Source organism: Scyliorhinus torazame, chromosome 20, assembly GCF_047496885.1.
Source record: "Scyliorhinus torazame isolate Kashiwa2021f chromosome 20, sScyTor2.1, whole genome shotgun sequence".
Taxonomy (NCBI): domain Eukaryota; kingdom Metazoa; phylum Chordata; class Chondrichthyes; order Carcharhiniformes; family Scyliorhinidae; genus Scyliorhinus; species Scyliorhinus torazame.
Genome location: NC_092726.1, coordinates 1519917 through 1536149, shown reverse-complemented (window position 1 = coordinate 1536149; position 16233 = coordinate 1519917). Strand labels below are relative to the sequence as shown.

The following is a 16233-nucleotide window of genomic DNA, read 5'->3' as shown; positions in this document are numbered from 1 at the left end:
GACTGATTTTTGTGCAAGATTACTGTGCACAAGTTGGCAGCAGTGACGAAACTTCAACAATCCTTGATTCGCTGTTCAATCTTTGGGACATCCTGAAAAGGTATAGTTCTGTCTGTTGTCTTGCTCTCTCTCACAAGCAGCACCCTAACTCATGTTGAGACATGAATGGATTACCTCTGGTGGCCTGGCAAGCAGGCAAGGTCATGGAGCCCTATAAAATTGCTCTCATAAATTCACTGTGACAGGAGGGATTACTGGGAATATCAGAGGTCAGCATCTCCCTGTTCCAAGCCGCTGATTTATTGCTCTTCTGCATGTTGTTAACATTGTTTACATTTTTTCCCTCTTTTAAAATCCTGTTGATAGATCTCTGAGGCCTCTTGTTGAGCAGACCCTGCTCTCCCTTCTAATCTCGCCTTTGTACAAGCTGCAGCATTCTAGCTGACCGTCATGAATCAGCTGTGTTTTCCTGTCTGAGTCTGGAGGGTGTAGGTTCAAGCCCCATTCCTGAGACATGAGTGTGGAATCACTGCTGACACTTCCTACTGGGGGAGCACTGCACTCTCAGGCAGTCATTACCGAGGAAGATTTTTTGTAATATTTCATGGGATGTGGGAAACATTGGAAAGGGCAGCATTTGACCCTCGACCCTAATTGAGTTCCCTAAACCATTCTTGGCCATTTCAGACAGCAGTTATGACGCTTCAACCACGTTGCTGTGGGTCTGGAGTCACATGTAGGCCAGGCCGGGTAAGGACGACAGATTTCCTTTCCCAAAAGGACATTAGTGAACCAGATGGGTTTTTACAGCAATCAATGATGGTCACCATGACCGAGACTAGCTTTATATTCTAGAGTTATTCATTGAATTTTAAATTCCACCAGCTGCTGTGATGGGATTTGAATCCATGTCTCCATAGCATTGGCCTGAGTCTCTGGCTTACCCGTCCAGTGGCACTATCACCACAGCATCTACCTGCAAGACGGGAGTGCCCTGTCAGAGGGTCACTGCTGAGGGGGCATTGTGCTGTCGTAGGTTGAGTTTTTCAGATGTGACGGCAAACCAAGGCCAGATCGCCCTCTCGGGTGGATGTAAAAGATCTGGTCAGTGTCCAATGGAAAACAGGGGAATTCTGCTTGATTTCCTGGACGATGTGTTCCACTGATTGATGGATAAATAATTACCTGGTCGTTTATCACATTGCAGGTTGTGGGAGCTTGCTGTACACAAACTGGCTGCTGCATTTCTGATATTATAGCGACGACACTTCACAAAATACCTTACTGGCTGTGAAGCACTTTGAAAAGCAGTAGATAACAGATGTTGTCAAAGGTGTGAATATAGCTTGACCAGCAACAAGCACCATAGAGCTAAACCAACTGGGAAGAGAGGGATATGGAGGAGGATGAAGAGAAGAGAGAAGGAAGAATGTCAGTGAGCAAGAGAATCCTTCATTGTCCAAGTTCTCAGAAATCCATTTATCAAACAGCACTTCAACAAAGTCACAACTCCCAGTCTTCCACATTTCTACATTCAGTCCTCACAGTGCTGCAGCTCGGGGTTCCAATAACAGAAAGAAATGGAAATGTATTTCCAAGTCAGGGTGATATGTTACTTGGAGGATATTTTTCAGGTGGTGGTGTTCTGTCCCTGCTGCAAGGCAAGGTAATAGAGGTCACAGGATTGGAAGATGCTTCCAAAGAAGCCATGGCAAGTTTCTAAACGTAAGCTTGTTGTGTGAGGGGGAGGCAGGAAGAACAATGAGTGTGTTGGAGCTATCTGATCTGCAGCTTGTCATGTAGAGTATGTAGGATGAGGAAGAAGAGAGAAGGAAGTTGAGGCCTCCTCCAGTGCCCACAGCTTGCCTTCTCCTTGTTCCATTCGGGACTGGACATGCTCCTCTTGCATTGACAGACTCTTGTTTACACACCTCCTTTTCCTGCTGGTTAGATCATTGCAGAACGGGGCTGTCTAGGTTGAATGGACGTCTGTGATGTGATTTGCAAGTGTAAGATATGTAACAGTGCTCCCCCAATTGGCCCACAACAAATACAGACATGAGGCATGGAAAACACTCAGTCTGGAGTGTGTCGGGAAGCAGTGATACAAAGTCACCTGTTACCCCAAGCACCTCATCACTTGTCCCATCTCAAATGATTCATTTCCAAAGGCACAATTCTTCGACAGCCATCTCCCCTGCTTGATTGAATGAATCTCCAACATGCCTATCCACTCTTTTTTCTGTAACCAGCTCATTCCTTAGCTTGCTCGCGCCCTTACATGAAAGGATTAGAAGAAATGTGTCTACCGTCTCATCTAATTAGGATGAGTAACGATTTGAGTTTAATTAGTGCTTACAATAACATTTCTGCAAATGAATGATATGCAGGGGCCATTGAGACAAATGCAAGCGCATCGGGAAGAAATTAATTGGGTGATGAGCCGGTTTTCCACTGACGTGTATACTGGAAGAGAAAATGCAGAAGGAATATTTAATTCTCTACCTGTTAGATCTGAAAATGTTCAGTAATATTCTGTCTGATCTAAACTGTGAGCCACCCGTACAGCTAGATTACAGAGGTGCTCAGAACTGGAAGACCCCCAATGAGATTAGAAGATTCCGGCATCACCCACTGCATTCTTGTTCGGAAGAAAGAAGGAACTTGCATTTCTATAGCACTTTTCACCACGTTCCAAAGGGCTTCACGGCCAATGAAGTGTTTCTGAAGTATAATCATTGTTATAAAGTAAAAAAACGTGGCAGTCGGTTTATGCACGGTAGCACAAGTGGATAGCACTGTGGCTTCACAGCTCCAGGGCCCCAGGTTCGATTCCCCGCTGGGGCATTGTCTGTGCGGAGTCTGCACGTTCTCCCCGTGTCTGCATGGATTTATTCCGGGTGCTCCAGTTTCCTCCCACAGTCCAAAGACGTGCAGGTTAGGTGGATTGGCCGTGCTAAATTGCCCTTCGTGTCCAAAAAAAAGGTTAGGAAGGGTTATTGGGTTACGGGGATAGGGTGGAAGGGAGGGCTTAAGTGGGTCGGTGCAGACTTGATGGGTCGAATGGCCACCTTCTGCACTGTATGTCCTATGTTCACAGTAAGCTCCCACAAATAGCAATGAGATAATGGAAAGGTAATTTGCTTGAGTGGTGTTGGTTGAAGGATACACATTACCAGGAAACTGGGAGGATATAACTCACCAGCTCGTTTCCACAATATGATCCAGTGATCTTTTACATCCACTTGAAAGGGCAGGCAGAGCCACACTTTAACGTTTTACCTGCAAGACGGCACCTCTGGCAGTGCAGCTCTCCTTCTACATTGCATTGAATGTTAATGGAGATTTTATGCTCCTGAATCTGGGGTGGGACTTGAATCCACAACCTTCTGATTGAGGTGCGACTCTGTGGCAGCACCTCGCAGGCCTGTGACCTCGACCATTAGAAGGACAAGGCAGCAAGTACATGCTGTCAATGAAGCTTAAAAATGAAAGGCATCCGATTGAAAGGGAAGTTGTAATTCTTTCATGCTCTTTTGATCTACGAGAGAATAGGAAAGGTATAAAGGGAACGGAAACCTTGCAACTATCTTTTTTCCAAAGCAAAGTCTTTGTGTTCTAAATAAAACACAGTGCCAGCTGGTTAGCCCTTGTTTATTGCATACCCTCCCAGTCTGCGTTTATTAATCATACTTACAAGAGTATCTTAATTAGTCCCTGTCTATGAGCTCTCAGTTGAACTCAGCTGCTGGCCTCTCCTTTCTCTTTCATCGTGTCATTAGTCATGGGGCCAGCGGGAAGCAGAATCCTTCCAAAGAGGGTTGGCTAGATTCGGTCTGCTCAATCATCAATGCCACTGCTACTTTGAAAGTTCACTGCTGGTACTGGCGAGGGCCCTGAATTAATGCTTCATAAATCAGAGGACGACTAATAGGAGATGGATGTCTTGCTCACTGATACTCCTCTCTGTTAATTGACAGCTAAACAGCTGAAGGCTTTGAAAAATGACTGATCCACTGCAGCAAATAAATCTGATAATGTGCACTTGTACACACTATATCACTGCTGATGTTCTCCTCGTCTCTTTTCTTTTTCAGGCCCCGTGTGACCCTGATGATTTCTGTTGCAAAGTCAAATAAGTGCTCTTCATGACTGCTGTTGATTCCTCGTTGTGAGCGGCTAAGGGACAATGTTAAAAGAATGGTATGTAAGATTAAATCTAGTGTTGCAGGGAAAGGTTGGTGCAAACTATCTTTAAACTGGGCCAGTGTTCAGATTCAGAACATGAAATAAGATAGAACCAGGACTATATCATGTGTTATGAAAGATGATAGGATGCTCAGGAAAACTGGCAAAAGAGAGACATTGGCATTGAGGGAGAACTGGAGGGATGAGCTTTGATAAGAGTGTCTATTGGTGGTACTGTTGTGGGTAGACACAAAAAATAGGGTGTTTATTCTGCATTGCACGTGAAGCGTACACATGTGAGTTGTGCTGACTTTGTTCTCTGTCTAATTAATGAGCACAGGACCTAATCTGAATCTCGCATTTCCAATGTATCAAAGAAAGTTTTTTGTGTGAAATATAACCTGCGCACCTTCTCCTCATGTCACACCTAGCTGAACATTAACAGGGCATAGGGTTCCATTGCTACAGAGATGGTAGGGCAAACTGCCTACTGATTGATCCTACAGTTCTCCCTGACCACCAATAACGCATTGCAACTTTTGAAGACAAGGTGTTTAATTAAAGAGACAATTGTCCCAGTTTTGATCTCCTTATTAGTGTTCTGTGCCACTACAACACTGATAGTGAATTGTTGTACTCCAGTAAAGAACGTTAATTAATCTGTGAATGACATAGTCTCTTGTTCAAGCATTTTAATTGCAAACACCACTTTAATGTACAAATTATAATTGAAGGATGCCCAGTGCCGTCAGTCTCTAAAGACATAACACAACTCACCATTTTAATGCCATTATTGATCTGTGTGAGTTGCAGATATTATATCCAATGGCACCAATTTTATTCCCTGTGAGGAAAACAAAAGTAATTTGAAGGGATTTATATTAGTAAATATGAGAAATCGGGGGGGCGATTCAGCAGACTTGGGTTAAAGTCCGCTGAACGGATACTTAGCAGAGTGTTTCTCGCCGTATGCAGTGCCAAGAAACATCTTGTTAATCAACGGCACTTTGCTGTTTTTTTGCTCACTAGCAGGAAAGGCTCCTCGCAGACCGGGGCGTCATTTGGAAGTCTGCCCCGATCTTCTCCACGCCCCTCACATCTCTCAAGTCTGCCAGAAGAGAGACTGGGCAGAACAGAAGCTGCAATGAGCCAGGCTTTCTAAAGTGCAAGTTACAGTCCAGATAACCAGGGAATTGGAGCAGAAAGAATGTTTAAGAAGACTCAAGTTAAGTGAACAGAGATCAAGATATTGTTCAGAAGAATTCCAAGAAGAGTAAACAAAGTGTTCTGTGTTAAAGAGACAATTGACATAACCAGATTTAAAGTGGGACAGCAGCCTTCAAAGGTAAATCAAGGTATGATGCAATTTTAATGCAGTCTGGGAATCGAGAGTTAAATCAATTGTGAGTAGTTTGCACAGCAGTCAAGACAAAGAAATCCTAAAGAGGTTAGTGCAAACTCCTGGACTGAATTCACTGTTAAACATAGAGAGGAAGTTTTGATTAAAAATGACTTTTAGAAACCCTGGTGTGGATTTTGGACCACAAATCGCTAAGGGAAAGCATAATTTAAGAGAAGATTTAAAAGTGTGACTTTTGGAAGCAGAATGTGAAATGACTGGTGTGGAAGGCGGAGTTCAGTGAGGCTCACAGTATAACAATCATCCGGGGGGATTCGGAGTGGAAATCCATGCACGCTAACTTGGGTTCAGAGTGGAATGTGTGTATTTGACCACAGTCACCTTGTCTGTTTAAAAATGACTTTGTGTGTAAATGAGACCATTATAGTTTATGATGTACTTTGCAACCTGTTTATATTAAAATCTGTGTGTAATTGTTAAGCTAAGATAGGGGGGGGGGGGGGCGGGGGGGAGTTAAGGAGTATTGTATCACACTCCAATTTTTTCATGTTCAATAAATGTTTTTCTTGTTAGAGTTAATTAGCGGCCCTGTGACTCTTCCGCCATGTTTTATATATGGCAGGGATGAAGGAACCAACAAGAGGGAAAAACCAATTCGATTTACTTGCTTCAGAACCAATCTACTGTCGCAGATGCATCTGTCCATGATAGTATTGGTCGGAGATAAAATCCTGTCCTCACATTGAGGATGCACAACTACTGCACAACATTGGATGAATTTAGAACAGATTTTACAATTCCAAACTGGGCATCCATGAAATGTTGTAGGCCATAGTAACAGCAGAATGTAGACCACAGTAACACCTCATGGCCCAGCATATCTCTCATTCTGTCAATGCCATCAAGCCAGGGGTCAATGATTCAATGAAGAGTGCATGAGGGTGAGGGTATTCAAGGACCAGCTCCAAACAACTAAAAATGAGGTGTCAATCTGACGAAGATACAACACAAGACTACGTGCCCGTCATGTCAAAAGAAGCATGTGACAGACAGCTAAGTGGTCCCACAACCAAAGAACCAGATCAAAACCCTGCAGTCCCGCTACATCCAGTCGTGAATGATGTTGGGCAATTAAGCAACTAACAGGAGGAGAGGGTTCCAGAAATACACCCACCATCAGTGATGAGGGAGCCAAGCACATCAGGCATTTGCAAACATCTTCAGTCAGAGGTTCTGAGTGGATAATCCATCTCGGACTCCTCCTGAAGTTCCCGGCATCATAGGTGCCAATTCGATTCACTCCACGTGGTATCAAGAACCAGCAGAAGGCACTGGATATTGCAAAGGTATGGGTCCTGACAACATTTCAGAAGTAGTAATGTGCTACTCCACGACAAGCCACAGTCGAAGCCAAACTGCTCCAGTACAGCTACAACACTGGCATCTTTGTGGCAATGTGTAACGGTTCCCAGGTATGTCCCGTCCATGGAAAGCAGGACAAATCTAACCCAGCCAATTAGCACCCACCAGTCTTTACACAATTATCAGCAAAGTGAAGAAGGTGCCATTTGCAGCACCATCAAGTGGCACTCGCTAAACAATAACCTGTTTACTGATACTCAGTTTGGATTCCACCAGGGTCACTCAGCTGACCTCAGTACTGTCTGGTTTCAAACGAGGACAAAAGAGCTGAAGAGGTGACGTGAGAATGACTGCCCTTGACATCAAAGCAGAATTTGACGAGTGTGGCGAGAGAAACTCTTCGCTGGTTGGAGTCATATCTAACATGGAGGGAGATGGTTGTGGTTGTTTTGTGGCCAGTCATCTCAGTCCCAGTACATATCTGCAGGAGTTCCTCAGGGTAGTGCCCTAGGCCCAATCATCTTCAGCTCCTTCATCAATGTCCTCCCCTCCATCATAAGGTCAGAAGTGGGGATGTTTGCGGATGGCTGCACAATGTTCAGCACCATTCGCGACTCCTCAGATATTGAAGCAGTCCCTGTCCAAATGCAGCAAGACCCGAACAATATCCAGGCTCGGGCTGACAAGTGGCAAGTTACATTCATGCCACACAAGTGCCAGGCAATGACCAACAAGACAAGGATCCAATCATCACACCTTGACATTCAATGGAATTACCATTGCTGAATCCCCCACCATGAGCACCCTGGAGGTTACCACTGATCAGAAACTGAACTGGACCAAGCTATATTATTACTGTGGCTACAAGAGCAGATCATAGGCTGGAAATCCAGCAGCGGGTACGGGTAACTCATAGACATAGAATTTACAGTGCAGAAAGAGGCCATTCGGCCCAATGAGTCTGCACCGGCTCTTGGAAAGATCACCCTCCCTAAGCCCACACTCCACCCTATCCCCGTAACCCCATCTAACCTTTTTGGACACGAAGGGCAATTTATCATGGCCAATCCACCTAACGTGCACATCTTTGGACTGTGGGAGGAAACCGGAGCACCCGGAGGAAACGCACACAGATATGGGGAGAACGTGCAGACTCCGCACAGACAGTGACCCAAGCCGGGAATCGAACCTGGGACCCTGGAACTGTGAAGCAACTGTGCTAACCACTGTGCTACCGTGCCGCCCACTCAGCTCCTCACTCCCCAGAATCTGTCCACCATCTACAAGGCAAAAATAAGAGCGATGGAACATTCTCCACTCGTCTGGATTAGTGCAGCCCCGACAAAACCCGAAGCTGGACACCACAAAGCAGCCTGTTTGATTGGCACCCTGCCCACCACCTTTATCATTCACTCTTTTCACTGCCAAATAGAGTGGCAGCATGTGTACCATATCAACAAGCAGCAGTGTGAGGCCATTCAGCCCCTTCAGCCTGCTCCGCCATTTAATAAGATAATGGCTAATCTGATATCTGCATCGTGCCTGCCCCCGATAACATATCACCCCCTTGTTTACCAAGAACCTATTCACCTCTGCTTCCACCACCTTTTCAGAAAGTGAGTTCCAAAGAAGCAGACTCTCTGAGAGAAACAATCTGGTCTCAGCTCCGCTTTAAATGGCGACCTCTTATTATTAAACAGTAACCCCCTAGATTCTAGATTCTCCCACAAGAGGAATCATCCCACCACATCCACCCCGGCAATATCCCTCAGGATCTTTATATGTTTCAATCAGGTCGCCTCTCACTCTTGTAAACTCTAATGGATATAAAACCAATCTCTCCAACCTTTCCTCACATGATAACCTGCCCATTCCAGGTAAACATTCTCTGAACTGCTCCCGATGTATTTACATCCTTCCTTAAATAAGGTGACCAATACTGTACACCGTAGTCCATATGTGGTCTCACTAGGGCTCTCTGCAACTGAACCTTAACCTCCCTACTTTTGTATTCAATTCCCCTTGCCATTGTTACAACCAGTCCCCAGGTGAGTTTCCCCAAATTTGTCAAGCTGGATGAGAACCATCAATATTTTATGCCCAAGATGAGGGGGGAAACTGGCTCCCTTTCTTTATTCAACCTCCTCTGTTGGTCGCAACAAGGTTAATCTAAAAAAGATCCCTTCCTTCATGGATGACTAAACACATGCAGAAACATTCATGGCTGAGCAGGCTATGCTAGAGGGCTCTGCGTGGCATGGCTGTCTTGGTCCCGGTCTTGGGAAGGGGAAGGCCTCTCTGGGCAGTCACGGTTGGACACGGCATGGTATGCAGGACATGGTCAGTGGGTTACAGATGTTGGTCCTGGAGGTTGGGCGGATTGGTACTGGGAAGCAGGTGGCACCCTCATGGTCAGGAGAGGCATTTGCATCCTGTAAAGTAAGTTATCGGCAGGGGGGGGATTTGATGGGGGTGGGGTCCCTGACAATCATAGTGCATGTGGCCTCAAGAAGGGGAGGGGTCAGGTCAGAAGGTCAGGGAGGTGGACAGGATAATGAAAATGGATAAAGGTTTGGTTCAGGGTGACAGGGAGAGGCAGGAGAGTGATCAGTGGAATGGAAATGTGGATGTGATGAGAATGGAAGAGGATAAGAGATACTTGGGGGGCAAGAGGGGGAGGTTGAAAGCTGGTTGTCCACACAAAATTCAGCACCATCGTGATGATCAACAGCTCAGAGTGACCCAGTTAAAAAATAATACTTGAAAGAAATTTCTTGGCAAGGGTTCTGACTGTGTGGAAAAAGTCAATGATGCGCCAGTTGAAGGGGCAACCTAATAATTATCGGCTCAAGACATACAGATCATAGCTCAGCTGAGAACTGTTAACGTGTGTCAAATGCCACTCGAAGGAGTTTGACCTTAACTCATGGTGCGCATTCATGTGAGAATCCATTAAAGCTTTGTGAAACATTTGATTTGCTCTGACTGACACAGAGGCATGTAAAACAGGAAGGGGCATCAAGACATTAAGGGGCCACAGCTGTTGCAAACAAGCAACAAGCTCAAGACAAGGCTCCGTATTATCATTTGAAGGGTCATGGCTTACAGGCCACAACGCTTGCAGTCCTGAAATTAGTGCACGGCTGATCCAGCATTTAGGCTACAGGAGGTAGGCTGAGAGTAGACTGGCTCAGGGTAACATGGGAGGCCATCCAATGCCAGTCACACTGAAGGTAACGTTATTGCCAGTGGATCATTCCTGAGCTCCATTGGGGAACACTGCAGAATCTCACCATTGTCCATTCGTAAATGCAAAAGTGACCAGTGCCCTTTTCAATTATGTGCACTTCACCTTGAATGAAGCAGGCAGGCTGTCAGATCTGTGGGTTTCATCAGCTCCAGGGTCCCAGGTTCGATTTCCCGGCTTGGGTCGCTGTCTGTGCGGGGTCTGCACGTTCTCCCCGTGTCAGCGTGGGTTTCCTCCGGGTGCTCCGGTTTCCTCCCACAGTCCAAAGATGTGCAGGTTAGGTGGATTGGCCATGCTAAATTGCCCTTAGTGTCCAAAATTGCCCTTAGTGTTGGGTGGGGTTACTGGGTTATGGGGATAGGGTGGAGGTGTTGACCTTGGGTAGGGTGCTCTTTCAAAGAGTCGGTGCAGACTCGATGGGCCGAATGGCCTCCTTCTGCACTGTAAATTCTATGATTCGATCATAATCATTGGCTTCCCACAAGCGCAGGATGCCATCGACTGCACACAAGTGGCCGGAAGAGCTCCCCTAGCAGCTCCTAGCAGCAGCCAATAAGATTTATCAAGGAAAATGATTCCACTTCCTCAATGCGAGTGTGAGTACCCTGGAAGCTCACATACTCTTACATCTTCAGTCACTCACAGGGGCCACAAATCTTTGAGGGTCCTCGGTGCGTTCAGGGTTGGCTCCTCACTGATAAGGTACCCCAAAAGGCATGGCTAATTGTGCCTGTTTGTTGTCCACAGAGTGCATCTGAAGAGAGGCTTAAGGCGGCACATTCTGCAACAAGGTCCTGAATAGAGCAGAATGTTGGCACGTTGAGGATGCGATTCAGATTTTTGGACCAATCAGGTGGGGTTCTCCAATATTCTCCACGCTGGGTGTGCTGTCTCATCGTGATTTGCTGCGCCTGACACAACCTAGAGCTGCAAAGGACAAGGAGGACATGGAACAAGATGAATTTGAAGATGGCAAGGGTTCTGCCACACCGCGGGATGAGTAATTGACTGGGCAAGTGCCCGTGAGACCCTCATAGCAACAACATTCTAGGCCAAATAAGGTTAAGACTAGCTGATACAAACAAATTTTTCCTGGTTCTTAGATGCAGGATGGATATTGAAACCTTCTTTGTCATCTTCAACGTCTCAATAAAGATTATTCATCGCCGATAGAATAATTACATTCATGCGCAATGATGACCATATCCCGGCAGGCTAAGCAGCAGAGGGAGCAGGTTTTTTTCACTTATTCATGGGGTGTGGATATTGCCAGCATGGCCAGCTTTTATTGTCCATCCCTAATTGCCCTTGAGAAGTTGGCGGTGAGCTCCCTTCTTAAACCGCTGAAGTTCATTTGGTGGAGGTACACCCACAGTGCCATTAGGGAGGGAGTTCCAGGATTTTCACCCAGTGACTGAAAGAACGGCGGGCGATATATCTCCTCGTCAGGATGGTGAGTATCTTGGAGGGAACCTCCAGGTGGTGGGGTTCCCAGGTTTCTGCTGCCCTTGTCCTTCTAGATGGTAGTGGTTGTGGGTTTGGAAGGTGCTGTCTAAGGAACCTTGGTGAGTTACTGCAGTGCATCTTGTAGATGGTACACACGGCTGCCACTGTGCATGGTGGTGGAGGGAGTGAATGTTTGTGGATGGGGTACGAAGCTTGAGCATTGTAGATGCTGGGCAGGCTTTGGAGAGAGAGTCAGGAAGTGAGTTACTTGATGCAGAGTTCTTTACCTCTGGTCTGCTTTTGTAGCCACAGTATTTATATGGCTAGTCCAATTAAGTTTCCAGTCAATGGTAACCCCCATTGGGGCACTCAGCGATAGTAATGCCACTGCACGTCAAGGGGGAACGGTTAGACTCTTTCTTGTTGGAGATAGTAATTGCCTGGCACTTGTGTGGCACAAGTGTTACTTGCCACTTGTCAGCCCAAGGTGGGATATTATCCAGGTTTTGCTGCATTTGTAGATGGACTACTTCAGTATCTGAGGAGTGATGAATGATACTGAACATTCTGCAATCATCAGTGACCATTCCTGCTTCTGACCTTATGATGGAAGGAAGATCATTGAAGAAGCAGCTGAAGATAGATGGGCCAGGGTTTTGGCCATTCACTAATGGAATAAGTACTCCACCACTGCTGAATCTGATGCAAGTAGACATGGGGCTGTCCTTTCAAACACTGCACTAACATTTCATAGAGTCCCTACAGTGCCTAAGGATGCCATTCAGCTGATCGGGTCTGCACCGACCCTCCGAAAGAGCATCCAACCTAGGCTCACTTCCCTGCAGACTCCACACAATCACCCAAGGCTGGAATTGAACCTGGGTCGCTGGTGCTGTGAGGCAGCAGTGCTACGCACTGTGCCACCGTGCCGCTAAAGCCGCGTTCAAGAGTCAGGAAGACTCCTGCAAATATCAAAGCACTCATGGCAGTATGCCAGGACCTGAGCAAGGTGGCTTAAGGAGGAAAATCATCAGTCACAGATTATCGATTAACCGTCTGAAGACGGATCTCAATCTCGACAGCGGCATCTCCCCAATTGCCACTTCTCATGCCTGATTAATGGCGACACCTCATCTTGATACTGAGCCACAGGATGCCATCATTCTTCAAGATACTGTGATCTGTCACTCTGCAGCATGGGAGTGAATGTGCGAGCTAGGTCACAGTGGTGAGCACTGCTGCCTCACAGCGCCAGGGTCCTGGGTTCGATTCCCAGCTTGGGTCACTGTCTGTGCGGAGTCTGCACGTTCTCCCCGTGTCTGCGTGGGTTTCCTCCGGGTGCTCTGGTTTCCTCCCACAGCAAGATGTTCAGGTTAGGTGGGGTAGGGCGGGGGAGTGGGCCTAGGTAGGGTGCTCTTTCGGAGGGTCGATGCAGGCTCAGTGGGTTGAATGGCCTCCTTCTGCACTGTAGGGATCCTATGGACCAGCACTCTGTCTTCGTCAGAAGACTTTCCTCAACAACTATCATTGCCTTGGCATCTGAGAGAGACATGGTTCAGTCAGTATTGACGCAGCATTTAATGATAACTTAGTACTCGAGTAAATACAAAAAAACACCAGGAGCATTGTTCTCAACCTATTACAGTCTTCCACATTTCTTTCCACCAGAGCACAATATATACGAGGAAGCCTCAGACACTGGTTGCGCTGTCACATTGAAAGAGCCATGCAGATTATGAGGCCTGATACAGGGATTCTGTCAAGCTAAGCTAGCCAGACGTTCAGCTGCAAGCTGCATCCTCACAGACCGGCAGCAACAGGCTCGACACTATAACTTCATTTACTCATTCCTATCGAACAGATATTTCCAATGTCACCAAGTGCAAACAACTTCCATTTCTCTACATTATGCCTGTGGAGTTTGTCAGAGATTACTTTGGCGGGTGTCCTTTAGAACTTCCCCCCCGACCTCCTGCTTCCATCTCTCCTGCCTTTGATGCGGTCTCCTCTTATCCTTTGATCCAATACACTGATAACCTCTGACAACTCTGCCTGATATTCCCCTGCCCGTCTTTCCAACATTTCTCTGAGGGTCGATTCCAGAGGCTTATCATTGGACTGAGACTCAGTAGGGGCCTGATCTCTGATAGTCCTCCAAGTGTCACAGCATTTCATCCACCTGCTATGAGATGTCCCACATGCTGGTTGGGCGCCACATCCCTGCAGACTATAACCCTCAGACTGCCTGGTGCCCTGACGAGAGTGGGTTTGAAGTGGGGAGAAGACTCACTTACCCTGGCACGGCGAATCAGATCATTTCATCATGTTCTGGCACTGCAGGATGGCCGCCCAAGCAACCTCTCTCAGGTCGGAATAGTCATTTTTGTCAACTTCCTGCTTCCGTCTCTCGGAAGGAGGACCACCCGCCTCGCCTGGATGGCCTGCAGGAGTCTCTTCAGGGAGGTCTCGCTAAACTGCGGTGCAGTTGATGGTTTTGTATGTTTGGTAAACAAGCTAATTGTGACATTTGGCCCACGCCTGTCTTGCAGAGGGTGAATGTGTGATCGGGTGCCATTTAAATGTGGTGGCAGGACCTTCAACCTCCAGGAGGTAATGGCGGGGTGGATGAATCACTGTCAGCCCTGCCATGTGATTGGACCAGCTACTTGTTGACACACAAATAATTAGTTGAAAAACAGATAATGTGGTGCACGTATCCTTTCCACTGCTCAATGGGATCACGCCAAGTTTCCTGCAGTTAGACTCCAGATCAGAAAAGTCAGCCCGATATCGCCGTTCCTTCACTGTCGCTGGGTCAAAATCTTGGAACTCCCTTCCTAACAGCACTGTGGGTGTATCTACACCATAGGACTGCAGGGGTTCAATAAGGCAGTTCACCACCACCTTCTCAAGGGCAATTAGGGATGGGCAATAAACACTGACCTGGTCAGCGATGCCCATATCCTGTGACACAATATAAAATATGTCAACACCAAGTTTGCTGGAATTTTGTTGGGTCAGTGTACCCTGGGATATAAAGCAAAGGCAGGTAAATGAGGTTAAGATACAGACCAGCCAGGATGTAACAGAATGATGGAGCAGGTTTGGGTTGAGGAGGGGCCGCCTCCTGTTCCATTGCTCTGACATTCCTAAACCTCCGTGAAATGTTCTGGGATATTTTATTCAATTAAAGGCAGTGTTGAAATGTTAGCAGTCTTGTTTTATTCCAAGATAGATTTTGGTGGTATTAAGCCCAGTATACCAACCAGGCATACATTAATACGGTAAAACTACAACAATCGCCCTTCATCTGATCTCAGCATATTGCATGTCAAGGGCAGCAATGCTTTCTGTACAACTTCCTCTCAAGTACTCCAACATACCACAAGTTAGAATGAGAATTAAACTCCCTCCTTCATTCCAATGAAGTGACTTCCACCAAACCACAAAAGGAGCACTGCAGTCTGTTGTGTAGATGTCAATCGGCATCAAATTCTAGGCAGTTCTAGACCACAAGATCAAAGCTTGCGCAATTGTATTTCACTTGGGTGCTTTCTAAGAACAGAAGTTTTCATCCTGTCAACCTGGGTTGCATTTTAGTGCAGGTTCAGTGAGTGAAAAGGAGCACATATTAATTAACACTGTGTCAGAGCTAGGGTGAACATCAAGGTTAAAGTTTGGAGTCAGGAGAGGGATCAGGGATCATGTTAGGGCCAGGGTTAGGGTTTAAGGTAAAGTTAGGTTTCGGAGGAGGATTGGTGTAGGGTTCGGTTTTGCTTTCAAGGTCAGGATTAGTGTTAAATTTATGATTAGGATTAATATTCAAGTTGGAGCAATGTACTGTTATTATGGATTCATCAAAAAGCTAGCAGCACAGTGGTTAGCACTGTTGCTTCACAGCTCCAGGGTCCCAGGTTCGATTCCCGGCTTGGGTCACTGTCTGTGCGGAGTCTGCACGTTCTCCCCGTGGGTTTCCTCCGGGTGCTCCGGTTTCCTCTCAACAGTCCAAAAATGTGCAGGTTAGGTGGATTGGCCGTGATAAATTGCCCTCAGTGTCCAAAAAGGTTAGGTGGGGTTACTGGGTTACATGGTTGAGGTGTGGGCTTAGGTAGGGTGTTCTTTCCGGGGGCCAGTGCGGACTCGATGTACTGTAAATTCTATGATTCTATGAATATTGTTGGTTGAATGTGAACTCCATCAAGTCCATTCCGTCGGGTTAACCAATGCTTCATGTTGCACATGTATGAAGATTTGTATTAGCTTTCAGAATATATTTACTGAAAATAATCCAGGTCTTGAAGCAGAACTTAAGACCTAACAGAAACCGCTAGGAACAAGGTTCATTTTGGAATGCTCTCTAAACTAACTCATTTGTGAGACGGAGAGGTATAACATCACTTTAAATTACCATTAAAAAAGGAAATTCAGCTCTCTAAACAATCCCAATGTTGAATCATTCTTCTCTCCCAGTCCATTACTGCCACACATAATCATTTAGAGAGACACAGCTATAAATTCGGTGCCCATCTTTCAGCCATAAAGTTTAATTAGGCACAATTTATTTCAGTTGTAATAAAAGCTGCCAAAATGAGAAGTGATAATAAGGACTACATTGATGATGTGTGTGAGA

At 46.3% G+C, this 16233-nt stretch overlaps 1 long non-coding RNA gene across 1 annotated transcript in view; it reads left to right on the top strand.

Moving 5' to 3' along the window:
* LOC140396722 (uncharacterized) overlaps positions 1-6034 on the top strand; it is a 45421-nt gene extending 39387 nt beyond the window's left edge. The window contains exons 2-3 of the long non-coding RNA XR_011936602.1: positions 4098-4203; positions 5218-6034. This is a non-coding gene — a long non-coding RNA (uncharacterized lncRNA). The remainder of the gene's footprint in view (positions 1-4097; positions 4204-5217) is intronic.
* The last annotated feature ends 10199 nt before the right edge of the window (positions 6035-16233 follow it).